The sequence below is a fragment of the Corvus kubaryi genome, unplaced genomic scaffold, assembly GCF_017639235.1.
Source record: "Corvus kubaryi isolate FWS band 111438036 unplaced genomic scaffold, C.kubaryi_AGA036_p1.0 37391, whole genome shotgun sequence".
Taxonomy (NCBI): domain Eukaryota; kingdom Metazoa; phylum Chordata; class Aves; order Passeriformes; family Corvidae; genus Corvus; species Corvus kubaryi.
Genome location: NW_024581130.1, coordinates 355,449 through 372,222, shown reverse-complemented (window position 1 = coordinate 372,222; position 16,774 = coordinate 355,449).

Sequence of the window (16,774 nt, the reverse complement as noted above, 5' to 3'; positions counted from 1 at the left end):
TTTCACCTGAAGTTCAGTTTTACCTTATTCACACTTTTCTGATGCCGTACAGAAGCTACACTGGGCAGGTCTAAATATCAGTCAGTAAGTTTGCATATTTTCCTAATGTAACATGAATTGTTATCCTTCTGCTGAGTGGGAATTAGCCAGGTCCTGGAACTCATGAAACACAAGAGGTTTTGAGCAGAGCTTAATTGGTAATTTTAGCAATCTCTGCCCAAAAATTAGTGCTCGTTTCCTCATAGCAAGTCCTTTTTAATTGAAGTTACTTTGACAATAGAAAGGTTCCTTGTTGATCTAGTGACCCAATAAACCACAACAAACAAGGAGCTGCAAAACACCATCGGCAGCCATCTCTCCTTCAGCATTTTTTCCCAACATTAAAAGATCTTTTTGTGTGAAGCAAGCAAACCTGTAAGATTTTGTGTTTAATAAGATATATTTATGCAGAACTGCTTGAACACACTCTTAAAAGATAACCCCACTACCCGGTAAAAGTCCACATTCCGCTTGATCTGCTTTGTGTTTTCTTTGTCCCAGTCAGTACCTTTGGCTGGCAGGGCTAGCATGAGTAGCTCAGCAGAACTGCACTTGGCTGTGTTTCATACCTGGTTCTTACTCATAAAGGTTGTCTGGGAAAGTTTGTAAACGTGAAAAATAGCCATTAGACATAGGGATAACATTACCAGTCTGACGAATCAAGGAAGTTATTGCCGGGTTAGGATGAATAACAAAGGGCATAGAGGTATATTTAGAAAGTAAATGCATATGTATGATGAGTTACATACATTTCACAAGCAGCAAAACTGAAAAGTTGGTGAAAGAACCAGTTCTCACAGGACTCCACCCAGACAAAGACAGCAAATAAGCAGCAACATATGATGGAGCAGGCAAATGAAATCAAAGCAAACACACCCAGCCTGGGTTACTTTCAGCATTTATATCATACCTAACCTAAATGGATTAAATAGGTTTATAGCGCCATGAAATATGAATCTAACTAATAAGACTATCTCGTAATTATTTTTTGAGACATATGTTTCAGTGCAGAAGTTTTCCACTGGGAGACAGGGGTGCATGTGGGCAATATATTCAAGCTTTCTAGAGGAAACACTCTATAGAGTAGGAATGAAGTGCAAAATTTTTTATCATTTTAATTCTGTATGGCATCTCCTCCTCTGTCTCTTCCTTCTTTTGTTTTCTTCCTGTACATTCTGATCTCTGACCTCTCTTTACTTTTTCACGTTTTGGTTCTTTCTTCTCCTGATGTTCTGGGCAGTACAGCCAGAAAAAAAGGGGGAAAAAAAAAAAAAAAAGATCAGAAAATAAATAAACAAAAAGGGAGGGGAAGGACAAAAACAACCCAGCCCCGTCTCTGCTCCTGTTATCTGGTGCTAATGACGCTGTAAAGAGCAAATGCCTGGAGTTCCTGTTATTGCGAACAGCCCAGCTGCGTGGAAGAGGCTGATAGGAGCAGCCCCTCTTCTAATGATGCTTATTTTAGCTGGATCGCGGGAACAGTCACCTGAGTGGGAAAGCCAACATAGCTGCTACCAATGACGGCGAGGGGCTCAAGGGTGTGTTGCTACCGACCAAACCCTGAGTGGCAGTCCGAAAGCACGGTGATCCCCGTTAACACATGGAAAATAATGCGTGTTTCCCGTGAGAGCAGGGCAAGGCTGCATTTTTAACCCTCCAGCCACGCCGCTGGCCTCCTTTTCCTCAGGGTCGGGAGGAGGGGCAGGGAGCTGACGGATGGTAATGAGGTGCTGGGTTACCCCTAATGTCCTTATTCTCGTCCGCTTTACTGAGATACGTGGTGGGGGAACCACTCCATGCGTTTTTAGCGATTATTATTAGCCCATGCAGATTTATAGAAGCACATACAGCAGAGACGGTGATTTTCTTTTAGATCAGCTAGCTCGCTAATGAATCGCTGAGGTGGGAATATCATTGTTTACCCTGATCGGAAATCAGAATTCCCAGAAAGGCTCACATCTCATTATCAGCACCAGGGGCAAATAGCGGCATTGTTATTCCATGGATTGCACCTTTTCAGTGGCTGAATTGCCAGCCCGAGGCTGTGTCTGGGTGTGCAGGGGCGGGGGAAGGGGGGTGGGGGAAAGGGTTTGCCTCAAGTCCTTTGGTTTCGGGCTGTTCCATTTGTTTTCCTAGAGGATGAGAGTGCTTTGGCAGGCTGTTGAAGTTTTTTGTCTGGCCAGCTCTCTCTCTGTATATTGAGGCCCGTTTAGCCACTGCACGCTGAGCTCTCAAAGAGATGATTTTGTGGATGTGGAATTAAAAACCCTATCGTGGAAAAATGTGGAAAACTGCTTAATTAATTCACATGGTCAACATGGATATTTTATCTTCATTCTGTTCTTCTTCCACCAAGCTGTTAGTTACTAGCCCTTGTGGTGGGTGGTGGGCTTTCTTTCTTTTTTTTTTCCCCCCCCTCCTGAATCCTGCACAACGGAATGTGATTCAGAGTTCGTTTTGCTAATCAGTCCTCCTTTGACCAAAAAAGTGCTTTACGGAGGCTTCATCCAGCTCGGTGGTATCAGATTTCAGAGTGAAATAGCTACATTCCTGGCTGTCCTGCACTCTCTTTGTGTTTGATTTTGCCTGGTAAAATAAATGGAATATTTAGAAAGACTAACCCCATTCAGAGAAAAAAGAGAAACAAAACAAAAAAACAAACAAACAAAAAAACCCAATAAAACACAACAGGAAAAAAAATATGAAACAAGAATTTCAGCTGATTTTTTTTGCATGCTTGATTCCACTTTTCCATCCATTATGTTAATTTTCTTTTACTGCTGCTGCCCTCCAATTTTTTTTTTTTACCTTTGATTTACTTCAGGTTTGATTCTACTTCTTGGCTTTTGGTTTTAGCTGAAAAAAGCCCTTCTGTATGTCTCTGAAAAATCACAAAACCGTTTTATTTTTTTCTTTTTTTGGTATGTATATAAAAGTTACTCTGGAAGACAGCTGTAACTTTCACTTCTTGCTGTAGTTCCTGACAGAAGTAGCTCATGCTGGAAACGCTGCTTGAATCCTTTGAAAATCTTAAAAGCACTCTGGATTTTTATATTTATTTATTTATTTACCTTTTATAGCATATAGCTAAACCCTTCATTTTTACATATATCTTTTATTTTAAATGCTGATTTTTCCCTGCCTTTAGTCTTGTCTGTAATCGTCTTTTTCTGAAGGCGCTCGAGGGGGATGAAGACCATTTGCATCACTGTAGCTTTTTGTCTGAGTGGAGTTACACTGGCACAAGATAGTATAATTAGGGTGCCACAATAAAGTGACAAAAATGTTGACTAGTTCTTAGAAGAAAAAGAACTTTAAAACAGCATTTGCTGTGAACTCCTGACATACATTTGAAAATCTGAAGGAGTGGTTTTTGTAGACAGTGAATTCTTAACATAAAAAAATCCCCCTGCCCGTGTTAGTAGTGATAGTAACAACAAAAACCCCCAAAATATTAGAGCTTCCTCTGTTTTGAAAGTTACATTTATAAAATAAGTAGAACCACATTTTGATTCATATATCAAAGAATCTCTTTGTTTTGCACGCAGTAGAGCATTTTTGTTAGCTGTTTGTTGGTTTGTTTGGGTTTTTTTTTCTTGGAAGGATGGGCTTTTTTTACATTTTTAAAGGCTGTATTTTTATTATGTCCATTGTCTCTGCTTCTGCCTCTTAATTTTTCCTTAAACAGCCTCACTTGCTTTAGAGACACAATTAAGAACCTGAAGACCTTCAAAAAAGGAGCTTTTTAAAGGAATTATTCTGAATATTATAATATTAAAAAAAAAGGTTTGCATTTCTAAGCATCCCTCCTGGTCTTTCAAAACTGAAGCTGGCATCTGTGTTGGCTTGAATTTAAATGGTCTCTGCAGGCCCTTTAACTCAAAGAGTTATTTTATTCATTTGGTTGTTTCTTATTTCTTCCCGGAGGGTAACTACAAACCTATCTCTTGTATTTGTTTACTTGCCTCACTTTGTTAAAAGATTCTGTCTTCACCAGCACTTACGAATTTATTAGTGCTTAAAATGCACTCAAATTGTCGAACAGTTTGCCTTTATCACTGTATTTTACCTGGAGCATTTTGTGCTGTGATTGTTTCCCTTGTATCCCTAACAATAAGGTCTCTGAATGAAGAAATGCACCCTGTGAGCTGAGCAGAGGATGCAGGGAAGTGTCAAACATTATTTGTCTGTCTTTATTTGCTCCTATTAATACAGCCTTCATTTGTATCGCCTGCAGTCAGGATTTCCAAATGCAAGGGATTCTAGCTGGGTACCTGACCTCCACATCTGCTAAAATATGTTACTGACACTTTGTTTAACGGGGACAAACCCATCTCCTGGGCTCTGTTTCCTCCTGTGCTCTCCCCAGCTCCCCCCACGCCCAATCCGGAGTATTCCTCCCCGGCGCAATGGAAGGACACGCTACATTCCCCAGCTGAGCCCGAAGAACCTCCTCGTTCCATCTGCTCCCTTCCCTCTGGCTGATTGCTACTCCCAGTGTCCAGCGTTGTCCCCATGGTGATGCCAGCGGATTTTTGGGGGGTTGTGTTGGAACAGAATTCCCTGAGAAGCCCTGAGCTAAAGAAGAGGGAGATGTGGTGCAGAGTAAGATCAGGGAGCCCTCAGTGTTTGTTTGTTCAGCATTGCTGAACTGCACCTTCCCCTGTCACACGCAAAGAGAACAACCTCCAGAGAGCAAAGTCTGTCTCTTCTAAAATACCTTCCTGTATCCTATGCCTGTAGTTACAGTGGCCAGAGAGGGAGAATGGGTGAGAAAACCATCACTGGGGATGTTGGAAATCCCAGGACGAGCTGCGCTCTGGTTCTTCAGCCTTCCTTCTCCCCGGGCTGTCCTCAGCTGCTGGCACAGCAGCCACACGGGCAGCTTTCTCCAGCAGGAAGTTTCAGAGGGTCATAGTGCATTTCTAATAAAACAAGTGTCATAATCTCCTAGTCTGGGTTTCCAGCCAGATCGGCCTTTGATATTTATAACCTGGCTGCGTTCTGCTCAGCATTAAAGTATTTGATAGTTTTATAACCATTAACAAATATAAGAGACAAGCAGTGGAAACATAAGAGTCAGCATCTGGCTCAACCTTTTCCCTCTCTGGCAAGAAAGAATAGCATTTGAGGGTTTTTCTTTTGTTTGTTTTTTTAGTATGTGTGTATCTCACCTGTGATCTTGAAGAAACAATTGGGGGAAAAAAAAGAGGGTTATATTTGTGCCAGTGTGGGCAGGTTTGAAGTATTTCTGGGATGAGTCTTGAACTAGATCCCGAGGAAAAAAATCTTTCTTTTTCATAAAGGTAACAATACTGCCGGTGGCAGCAACAGATTGTTACTGGTGTCAGAGGAGGAACTGAAGGTTCATGAGAGGAACTGCTGTGCTTGGGACGTACATAAATACTGTAATATTCAAAATAGGCCACCCAGTTCCCATTTGTATGTGAGCAAAGAGACAGTGGAACACGACAGGGGCAGAGATACCTGAATATGAATTGGTGAGGGGAAGATTTTGTGGTGTTCACTTTAAATCCATGATGAAAAACATAAGTCCATCAAAACACCAGGGTTGTTTTGACTGTCTGAAGAGACACTAACCACTTCTAAACTGCTCTGAGAGTTTTACACCTACAGAGAAAGGCAACTGATTTTATTAGATTTATTTTATTATTATATTTGTTTATTTTATTTTAAATAATTGTTTTGGAGCTTCATGGTAATGTTTTAAATTGCAAAGTGTTTGCTTCTTACATTACAGCAAAATCTTGTAGATAAGATGCTGCCATCATTTTTTCCTCAGTTCAGCAGATACAATCTTGCTCTCTAAATTCATGTATTAACACATCTTACTTCCAGCTTCATCAGTTTGACCACAGCACATTTCCTTTTGTGTCTTTCCACTACTTCCTTTTTCTCAGTGTGTCATAAATATTACTTGTTTTGGTCCTGCTTTGGTCAAGACTTTATATTTTCTTACATCTTCAATTTGTTCACCTTCTTGGTCTCTGCCTTTTCAGGCAGTATCATCTTTTATTGCACGTTACACCTTTTTGCTTTCTCTTTTGGTTATCAAAGGACATTGATTTGATTATCAAAGTAGCATCAGAGGACACCTACCACTACCCCCCCAAAAAATGGTAAGTTAATTTATTCTACATCCTGGCTTAAAGGCTGTCTCTCCCAGGAAACAAGTCAGTTTGCTAGTAAGTAGGCAGTTATGTGTTATTACTTGTATCATAATCATCTCCTTCCATCTGCTTCATACCCACCTTAGAGGCACTTAGTATTTTCCCTTATTAGACATTGTTTAATTCTTTGCATGTAATGTCTAAATGACAAATCTGTGCCACACCTTCAGTTGTTTTGATTGGCTGGGGTTTTTTTCCCAAAAAAAGGTTGTAGGAAACAGAGGAGTGAAATCTTCTGCCGTTAGTGGTGGGTTTGATTTACAACCCTGAAAGAAGCTAGGTCTGGCGTAATTGACAGAGATTTATAGACCTTAAGCAAGAGAATCACAAACCTATGTTTCTATAGTTATAAGTAAATAGGTGTTAAGTATTACTGTGATGGGTTTTAAGTATTATAATGTGATTTTATAGGTTAAGAATTTAGATGTTGTAAAAGAAGCCTCTGTGTGTGGACGTGACTTAATGAGCCACTGGTTAGGATAGAGCTGCAATGCGGTGAGAAGTACCACAGGTGATAGGTCATAAAGTCAAAACAAAGTTTTGTTTTAAGTGCCTATTGGATGAGAAAGTTATAAATTGCTGTGTAGCCCTTTGTCTTGTGAGTATTCACCATTATTCTGATTTACTGCAAATCTCACGCCTCAAGACTGATGCCTTGTTTGTTATTTTAAGTGATAAATCCTGAGTAATTGCATAGTCCCATCTCTCTTAATTGAATAAACCGACGGGAGACCCGAAGAAGATATGGGATCCAATAAAAGTATTCTCTACTTGTAGGGAGGAGTAGGTTCTCCATATTTCTGGTCAAGACTTAAAAATACTTGGGTTTAGTTCTGATTTGTCTATGCTCATAAAGGATAATATATATAAAATACTTAGCTTCAGGCCAGCTAACGCAAATTATAAACATTTGCTTACCAAAAAAAAGGAGTAGTTTATAGAGCATCCTACCCTGCTCACCTGGCTAAGATACCCCTGCCCCCGCCTTCAGCCACCGAAAGTTACACAGAAAAAGCAGGAGTAAAAAGAAGGGTTATTCTCCTTCCTTCCCTTTTTTGCTCATTTCTGTTCACTCTGAAGCTGATGAGATAAGAGCACTTTGATTTTGCAGATTTCCAGGTGTAAACTAGAGAAGCTGAGCTATGGCTACATTTATTGTTTTGCTATTTCTGCTATAGGAGGAGTAACCTCCAACAGAGAGAGAAGAAAGACATTCAGAATAGTACCATCTTAAATGACAGAGAAAAAACATACCAGGACATTACACCCTTAAAGGCCTACTATGAAATAAAGTCACACTTAAAATAAATTGTGGTTGACCTGCTGTGAGGTTGCAATGCCAGGTCAGTTATCATTGGAGTAATGTTACTTTGCGGTAAAATGAAAATGCCATATCTCCACCAAGAAAATTTATCTTGAATAGTTTACTTTTATCTGGTTGGGTTCACGATGACAGATTAATTGCACACCTTTTAGAGCCCTAAAAGGAAACACTTGCTTCAGAGAACAGACTAGATGCTACTTAGGACATAGATCAATATTTTGTTATGCATATGTACTGGATGAAACAGCTGTGACTCATAACTGGAACCTTTTAGACTGCCCTGTAGCACAAATGGACAACAGTATTCATAATTTTGACAGTCTTTTAATCGCAGGTTTAGCTAAAACCATAGAATTGTTAAGGTTGGAAAACACCTCTAAGTTCAAGTCCAGCTGTCAACCTAGTACCACCACCATGCTCACCACTAAACCATCAAGTGTCCTCAGGGGCCATGGACACATTTTTTGAATACTTGCAGGAGTGGTGACTCCACCACTTCCCTGGGCAGCCTGTTCCAGTGCTCGATAACCCTTTATTGTGAAAATTTTTTTCCTAATTTCCAATCTAAACCTCCCCTGGCAGAACTTGAGGCCATTTCCTCTTGTCCTGTCTCTTGTTTTTCCTGGGGGATGAGATTGATCCCCACCTGGTGCACCCTCCTGTGAGAGGGTTGTAGAGACTGATAGAGTCTTCCCTGGGCCTCCTTTTCTCTATGCTAAACATCCCCAGCTCCCTCAGCTGCTCCTCATCAGACTTGTGCTCCAGACCCTTCCCCAGCTCTGTTGCCCTTCTCTGGACATGCTCCAGCACCTTAACATCCTTCCTGTGCTGAGGGGCCCAAAACTGAACACAGGCTTTGAGGTGTGGCCTAACCAGTGCCCAGAGCAGGGGAACGATGACGTTCACTTTAGCTGATATAATAATCACAACCACACTGCCTGCCTGACCTTTTTTGGGGCTGACAGCTTCCTGAGCCACCACAAGCTGCTGCCTGGGGGATGACAGGAAGCTACACCTTGCAGGGGGAACCTCTGACCTATCTGAGCCCTGTGGGAGCTGGGTCCTGCATTCCAGTGGTGCCAGGACTTCCTCTGCAGCCTGGGCTTAGGTGAAGTATTGCTTAGGTGAAATATCTAGAGCCATCATCGAAACTGATGTTATAAAATTTGCTCATGAGCCTGAAAGGGGAAGGTCCCAACCCTCATCTGTCCTGTGCTGATGATCCTTTTTCTCTTCCTAAATTGTGGGATTTGCCCAATCCCATCTCGCCAGTGGCTGCAAGGCACTAAACACTGCCCAAGAACAAAGGAGAAGCAAGGAGCAATGAGAGTACAGGGGAAGGGAAGGGCCAGGACCGCTGCTTTTCATGTCCCTGCAGACACAGCATCAGCCTTTGCTACCCTGTACTGTAAACAGATCTCTGAACTTCCAGGGAGAGGCCATAAAATGCATTATATTGTCCTACAAAATGGACCTTATAGCTCCTATAATTTTCTTGCACTTCAGTGTTTCCCGTATGAGGGGGGTAAAACAGTTATGGCAACTGTAAGTTATTGATTTTAGTTTTTCATACTGTCCCTTTCAGACAAGCAAATATTTAATTATACAATTATTCAGATGAAGCAAATGGAGAACAGAGAGATAAAGAAAATTGTTCAGAGATTTCAACAAAAACAAAACTGTCCTGCCTCTCCACTTCCCTCTCCATGTCAGGCCATTTAGCTTTGAACTCCTGAATACATTTTGCTCATCCTTCTGGAGCATTTCACTAATTGATGAAACATTAAAATATAATTCAGGATGACATTCATCACTGAAATCTGACTTAACAAGAGGCAATAAGCTGAAAGCATGGAAAAAAGGGGAAAAATGCTTTCAGAAAAAAACCTAAAGTGCACAATTTGAAAAGTAGTTTTATATTTTGGTAGAGGACTACTTGCAGACTGTCCCCAGATACACCAGAATTCTGCAATAAGTGCCACATGCAATAAGCTGTGACATTGCTCTGGTTTGCTATTAGGTTAACAGTGCTAGACTTCCAGCTAGGTGCTACTTCCCCTGGGCAGACACTTTTCACAGGCTCTCTGGGGAGCCATTCTAAACAGGTTTAATTGTAAACGGATATGCAAGACTTCACAAAGGTGATTAGCAGTAAAAATACGTATTCCATACATTGTCAGCATTTTTTTCCTGGCCTGATGTAATTACAAAGCACTATTGAAACCAACCCAACCTGTTTATACACTAGGAAGGGAAATTATATAACCCTACTTAGAAAAATTAAACAAACCACAAAAATCAACCAACCAGAAAAAACCTCCAAGACCAAGTGAAATTTTCACAATGATGTGATGCTGAAAGATCCAGCAACTAAAAATGCATCCAAGTCAACCTGAAACAGAAACTGTTTCACCCTTACCACAGGACACTCTTTAAACGCACTGGATGGGAAAGAAAACCTCCACAGAGGACACCTGCACCTATGAAAGGAGAGGGCTTCTCTTTGGGTCTGCGAGCACCATCTCAAGCAGCCACATCATACACTCCCTTCCAGAAACTAGTGAAGTTCTGCACTGAAAGTTGTTCCACCTTTACTTTTACCTCCGTGGGGGAAGGCTCCTTCAGAACATCCAACTCAGCCAGCCAGAAACATTACCCTGAGAAAAAAACATTCCCTGTGCCAAGGTCCCTGCCGTACCCAGCGGGGTGTGGCTGCAATGAGGGAAGCAATGAAGGCCAAAGGGTGGTTTCTGTCACACTTGTCTGTGCAGCAGTAAAGGGGACCTGCTCTGAGGGCACATGACCAGTGCCCAGGTTACAGGAAATGGAGGAGGAGGTGGCATCCACCTCAGAATGGGCTAGGAAAATTATGTAGTACAGCCAACCAAAAACTTATGAGTAAAATCCTTCTCCACACATCCCCAAATACTTAGGCTGAATTGAAACAAAATGAAACAAAACAAAACAAAACAAAATCTTCTTGAAACAATTAAAGTTAAGAGTATTTTTATTTGGGTCATTTTTGTGATTTCTGCAGGTCGTCTTCCCAGTCTATCAGCTGCAAACAGGTTCTGATATTTTTTTCATTTTTAATGAAAGATCTGTTTTTCATAACAGTAGAAGCTGATACTTTAGAAGACTGAGCAGCACAAAGTTGCAATGAAATTGGAGAAAATTATCATTCTGCAATGACCTCATGTATACTGACAACAGGTATTTAGTGGAAGTACTGCCAGAATCTCTGTAACTGTGGGCTCCAACATACAGATCCTCCATGTTATTTATTTTGTTGGAAACAACACTAGTTAACACTGAGCTACTATTGGATCTCATACTCATTGGGGCTCCATTTATTGGCACCGTAAATTTCTTCTCGGGAATGCCTTATCTGGCACTCCTTTTCTCCCATCGGATTATTTAATTAAGAGAGATGGGACTATGCAACTACACAGGATTTATTGCTTAAAATAACAAATAAGACATCAGTCTCAAGGCGTGAGATTTGCAATAAATCATAATAATGGGGTATAGTCACAAGACTCAGGGTTACACAGCAATTTATAACTTTCTCATCCAATAGGCACTTAAAACGAAACTTTGTTTTGACTTTATGACCTATCACCTGTGATACTTTTTCACTGCAATGCAACTGAGTCTTGACTTGTCAGGTCACATACACACAGATACTTCTATTATAACATCTAAATTCTTAAACTATAAAATCACATTATTATACTTAAAACCCTTCACCATAATACCCAATACATACTTTTACTTATAACTATAGAAACATAGGTTTGTAATTCTCTTGCTTAAGGTCTATAAATCTCTGTCAGTTATACCAGACCTAGTTGCTTCCAGGGTTGTAAATTGAACCCACCATTAACTGCAGAAGTTTTTACTCCTCTGTTTCCCACAAGCTACCTTTAAGGAGCTTGGCTGTAACAACTGTTGCAGTTACCCTAAAACAGCTAAGCTCCTGTGACAAGCAGATTTTACAGCCCTGAGCTATCCATGTAGGCTTTCCCAGGAAAGGAGAGTGCCAGACACCTATGCAAGAAACATGTCAGAAAGCAGCCAGCTGAGCACAGAGTGTCTCACACTGGTCAAGAGTGAGAGGTGAAGTGTGAGACAAGGAGCGAAGACATCTCAGCAACTGACTCCGTAGAATAGCTGATGGACCTGAAATGGCACCTTCCTGCCTGTTCTTGAACTCTCTTCACACGCATGCTTCAAGGTTTGTAAGGAAGGGTAGTTTCCACAGATTACAGAGAATCTTGCTTCAGGGGTTCTGAGATTTCATAGGGCTTTGAGCAGCTTGCTAGTGACCAGGCAGTGTCAGCAGTGCCAACTAGGAGAAACTTGGCTGCCTATCAGGACAGTGGCAGCTGAGTAGCAGCTCAGGAAATGTGGTAGATACAGACACCAAAGAGACTGGTAAGTGCTAAAGCACCATTTATAAATGCCTTGCACAAATGAAATAATCTGGAAGTTCATAATGCTGTCCAAGCCACCATCAGCTACTAGTTCTGCACTATTAAAATTGACCTGAGTGGGATTAAGTAGGAAAGTCCATTGCCTCTGGCATACCTGTGATTAACTTCCCAGTCAATTGTACTCTCCAGAGAGTTCCTTCTAGTATCTGAAGGGCCGTACAAGGAAGATGGAGAGGGACTTTTCCTCAGGAAATATAATGATAGGACAAAGAGTAATGGGTTCAAGCTGAAAATCTTCAGCTCAGCTGCTAACGATGCAATTCCTCATCACTTTGGCAAATCACAGTGTTCTTCAGTCATCACTGTGGTGAATACAAGCTCAGAAAAATAGTTTGCAAGAGTACATGCCTGTATTGTCTATTGCATTAATGTTCCAGCCAACAGACATTGCACTTTTTCTGCCATCTGCATGGACCATGAACATTTGAATACAAATAAATCTCCAATATATAACTAAGAAAAGACAGCACTCATATTTCTATAAAGATTAATCACATGATGGACTCCTGGACTTCAAACAAAGCAAATCTATTTTATGTTACATGGATTTTGCTTCCTTTTCACACACCACCATTGGAAGGGGACTGCTCTTCCTTCTTTCTCCTTTCTCAGTTTCAAAATGATGCAAACATCCAATTCACCGCTGATTGAAAATTATTCGAGGAAAATTATTTTTCTAAGCTTTAATATTACATAGAGACAAAGTAAATTACTGCCCTCTTAAAACGTCTTTGCTAAAAATTGTCTCTCCAAAAAGAGGAGCACGGCAAGGTGTGAATTTTACCCTGAGTACAACTGTCACTTGACTGAGGTGCTAAATGGGAAAGCTGTCATTTTAACTCGAAACGAGACTAGCTCTCAAAAACATTAACTCGAATTAAAGACAATTAAGCCTCAGCTATCGTTGGATAATTTTTCCTTTCCTTTCCTTACTCCTTATTTTCCCCAGTAATGGACTGTGCTTAGTTATCATTACAAAAAGGCCGTAAGTGCATGAAAGCTTAACTGGAAACAGCCCAAGGTAGTTAAAGAAAAGGCAAACCCCAGCCACTGGATGCACTCCCTGGGGAAGCTGAGGTGAGGACGCAGGTGGTGATCCCTCACTGGACCTGTCCCGGTGGGAAGGTTGGAAAGCTGTTCTCAGGACACTGCTCTGGGCTCTGCCGGCTGGGACATAACAGAAGAGCTGCACTCCAAGCTTTATGATTAAATACTCAGTGCTTTGTAACTTTGCCTTCCCAAATCCTTTGCTGTAACCATCCCAAATTGATGAGAACTTAATGTAGACTATCTCTTGATTCTGGAAGCTATTTTCAGTATATCAGCCTGACTTGCCCCGGGCTGGTTTAACTAATGCTAATAAGGACAGTTAGTGTCAAAAAGCTTAGTAGGACTAGTTCCTCGCATCGGGCAGGGATGCCAGTATAAGCAATGACAAAATTTATTTTGGAAAAAATATTTGCAGAAATTAGACCTTCCCGTTCACACAGCTCTAGATACGGTGCCAGCTTAAATTGCTTCCAGTTGACTCTCAGTCCTTCCCTTTCGCCGCCTGCCACCCAGCCACTCCCTTTTTTTTATGCTGGCTGGCACGCAAGCAAATAAGCAGGAAAACACTTCAGGGAGCTCAGCTGGCTGAAAACAAAAGGTCTTCATCTTTGGGCAGCCTGGCTTCCCAAGCTGTCTTATCCGCTGGTGTCCTGAGCTCCAGCGCCAGCACAAATACACACATGGGAGTTTGGGGCTAGGGGGGAGAGCAGGACTGTGGCACCTCCAATTTAAATGACCAACCTCTAGGTGGGTTCACACTGAACACCAACGGCCTGCAACAGAAATGGTCCTGTCCTTCTACCTCAATTCCCAGTCCTGGACAAACACTCCCTCATGCCGACTCTGGCCTGGACTACAGAGCAAAGTGATGGAGTTTGCTGATTCGTCCCTTTTCCAGAAGAAAATGTGTCCCAGTAATAAATGCAATGACTCCTTCCTAGAAGTCGAAATCCAGACCCAAAATCCCAGGGGTACTGTTTTCTCCTTCTCCTTATTTTCCTTCCCTATTTTTTTTTTCCTCTTGCCCTTCTTGAGAGATGTTGTTATCCATGTTAGGAACTATATAGTCCTTTGGGGAATTTTGTCTCAGGTGTTGTAGTGGCTGATGACAGCAGCTCCTCCTGTACAGGACAGAAACTGAAACAGAAAATAAGCCTGTTTTCCTTATATGGCATGGACATGTCCTGTGTGACCTGTGTAACACAAGCATGGATGATTTCCATTTCACTGTTTCTGTACATCAAGCCTGTCAGTAACTTAATTTGGTAGTCTTTCACCCATCCCCTCAAGAAACTAAACCCATAGTTATTTCACTTCATGGAAGGTCAGACAGATAAGGAATCATATAAAATTTAGAGAAGATTATATTGATTTTACATTTTATTTCAAGCTATCTGTAAGTTCAGTCTGAGACTGATGTAGGGGTAGTACTGAAGTATTTTTTAAACATTAAACACATGAGATGGATTTTTTATATTTAACATAAAACATAAGATTCTTGAGCGTGGAACAGCATTCTCCATAAGAGAGATGAGAAATAATTTTCCATTTGCAAATTGTGTGTACATCTGGACTGCAGACCTCTGCTCTGGTGGATATATTTTCCTTTTTGACTGCATTCTGCCTTCATCCTGAAGCCTTTTTTGGGCTTGATCCAAAGTGCTGGCACTAGTAGAAATCCGTTCAAAAAGTTTTGAACCTGACCTTTCTTTTTGTGAATGGTCATTTTCACAGTTACCTCTTTCTCCCATTGTGTTCAGTGTTCCAGGAAGCATAGGTCACAAAAAATCTACAGAATGTCACATCCTCTAATAAACCTGCTAGTTTTATGTCTTGTCAGCTGGACCAATGTTTGCAGTGGGGAAGTAGGGATTTTTTTTTCCTTTTTTTCTTTTTAAAAATAATTATTAAACCCTGTACTGTTCATTTGCTGGAGTGTGAACAATTTTCAGGAGTGTGAACACGACTGCATCAGAGTTGCTTTTGATTTAAATGAGATCAGGAATAGGTCTGTCTAGGCTAGTCAAAATGTGGAGCTCATGTTTTCTGGATGCAGTACAGTATTAATTTTAATTACTAGCTAGGATTTATTTCGCAGGAGGGTGAGCATCTCCATTCTAATGACGAACCATTTTCTCTTTATGTAATGACTGTGATTGCCTCATTATACTTCCCATGGTATATAATTTCTGTGTTGACACAAGTGGATGTACAGTAAAAAACCTCACTCATCCAGTCAGCCTGGGATATTTGACTCAGATTACCCTTTAAAGCACAGGTCTGTAGCACATATAAAAAACCAGAAGAGAGCAAAATCTTAATACCCCTACTTTGAGGTTCTGGTTCCTTTAGCTTCAGATTACATGAATATTTTCTTTTCCTCACAGACAGAAAAGACAGTTCTCTTCTGTCATTAAATAAAATGCTTGAAATCTCCCAAATTGAAATTCTATGCTTTAGGTATAGTATCCAGCATCTTATTGGGTAGATTTGTTTTTAAAAGGAGATCTAACAGACACTGTGAGTTGTCATGTCCTTACAAGATGTAAGCACTACTTATCTGAACCTTCATAGAAAATGACAATGCATTTGCCCTACTTATCAAAAAACTAATTCTGAGCTGGCAGGTAAAAGCTGCTGCCTTACTCAGAGTAACCAACCATTTCTAAAGACACCAGTGCATGTTCACATATTCATAATTCCAGCAGAAATGGAGACACTGCTGATTTCAGTTCTAGGAACCCTTTATTGAATGAAAGGTGTAGCACCTCCTTTTTAGCTAAGTGTGTCCAAAACAAACCCTGTATGATACTCCAGTGCTTTTGACACGGGCAGAAAAATTTGATTTTTAAAGTCCCCCCTAATACATACAAAACATAATAATATAGAAATGTGTTTGAACTTTATTTGTTATGGACATCACAGAAAAATAATGAACAGTAATACTTTCAAAATTTGTTTGGAATGCAAATCTGGATTGCACAGCTTTTATGTAAATATTTGGTTATGGGGGCATTTTCCCAATAGAGACAGAGCTGTGGACATAACAAAGCACATGGTACCAATACCACTTAACCCTTTACAAGTGTCAGAAGCACATTTATATCAAACAGCTTTGCTATTGCGGTATGTTGTAATAAATGCATGGAAATAAATTCATGGAATGCTTTCAGTTATGGAGAATGAACCTCGTCAAATGCACTTTGATAAATGCAACTGATTGTTTCGCTTTAAGAGGAATATGAACCCGGTTTTTCTGGAACTGGTGGGGGCTGCTATTTTGGACACCATGCTACAGAACCAAAGCCTGATTTGTGCCCTTTCGCATACGCTCTCGTCTTCCTTTTGTCTTCTGCAATTCCAGATCTTTCACTGGCAAGACGTGTGCGCTGCACAAGGAGCGCACAAGGCACTACAGCCGCGTTGCTATGGGGACCAAGACACGTCTGCTCGGCGCTCGCAGTAATCGCAAGGGACAAGCGCTCCCGACGGCAGCGGAGCGCTGCCCGCCGCACCCCGGGCATCCCTCCGGCTACGGCGGGCAGCCTCCAGCCGCTCGCACGGCGTGTTTCGAGCACCGCGGCTCCCGGGCCGCCCCGTCCGCGCTGCCGGCCGGCCGGGCGGGCAGTCGGGGGAGCGGCGGCAGCGCCGGGCGGTGCGCGGGAAAGCCCGGC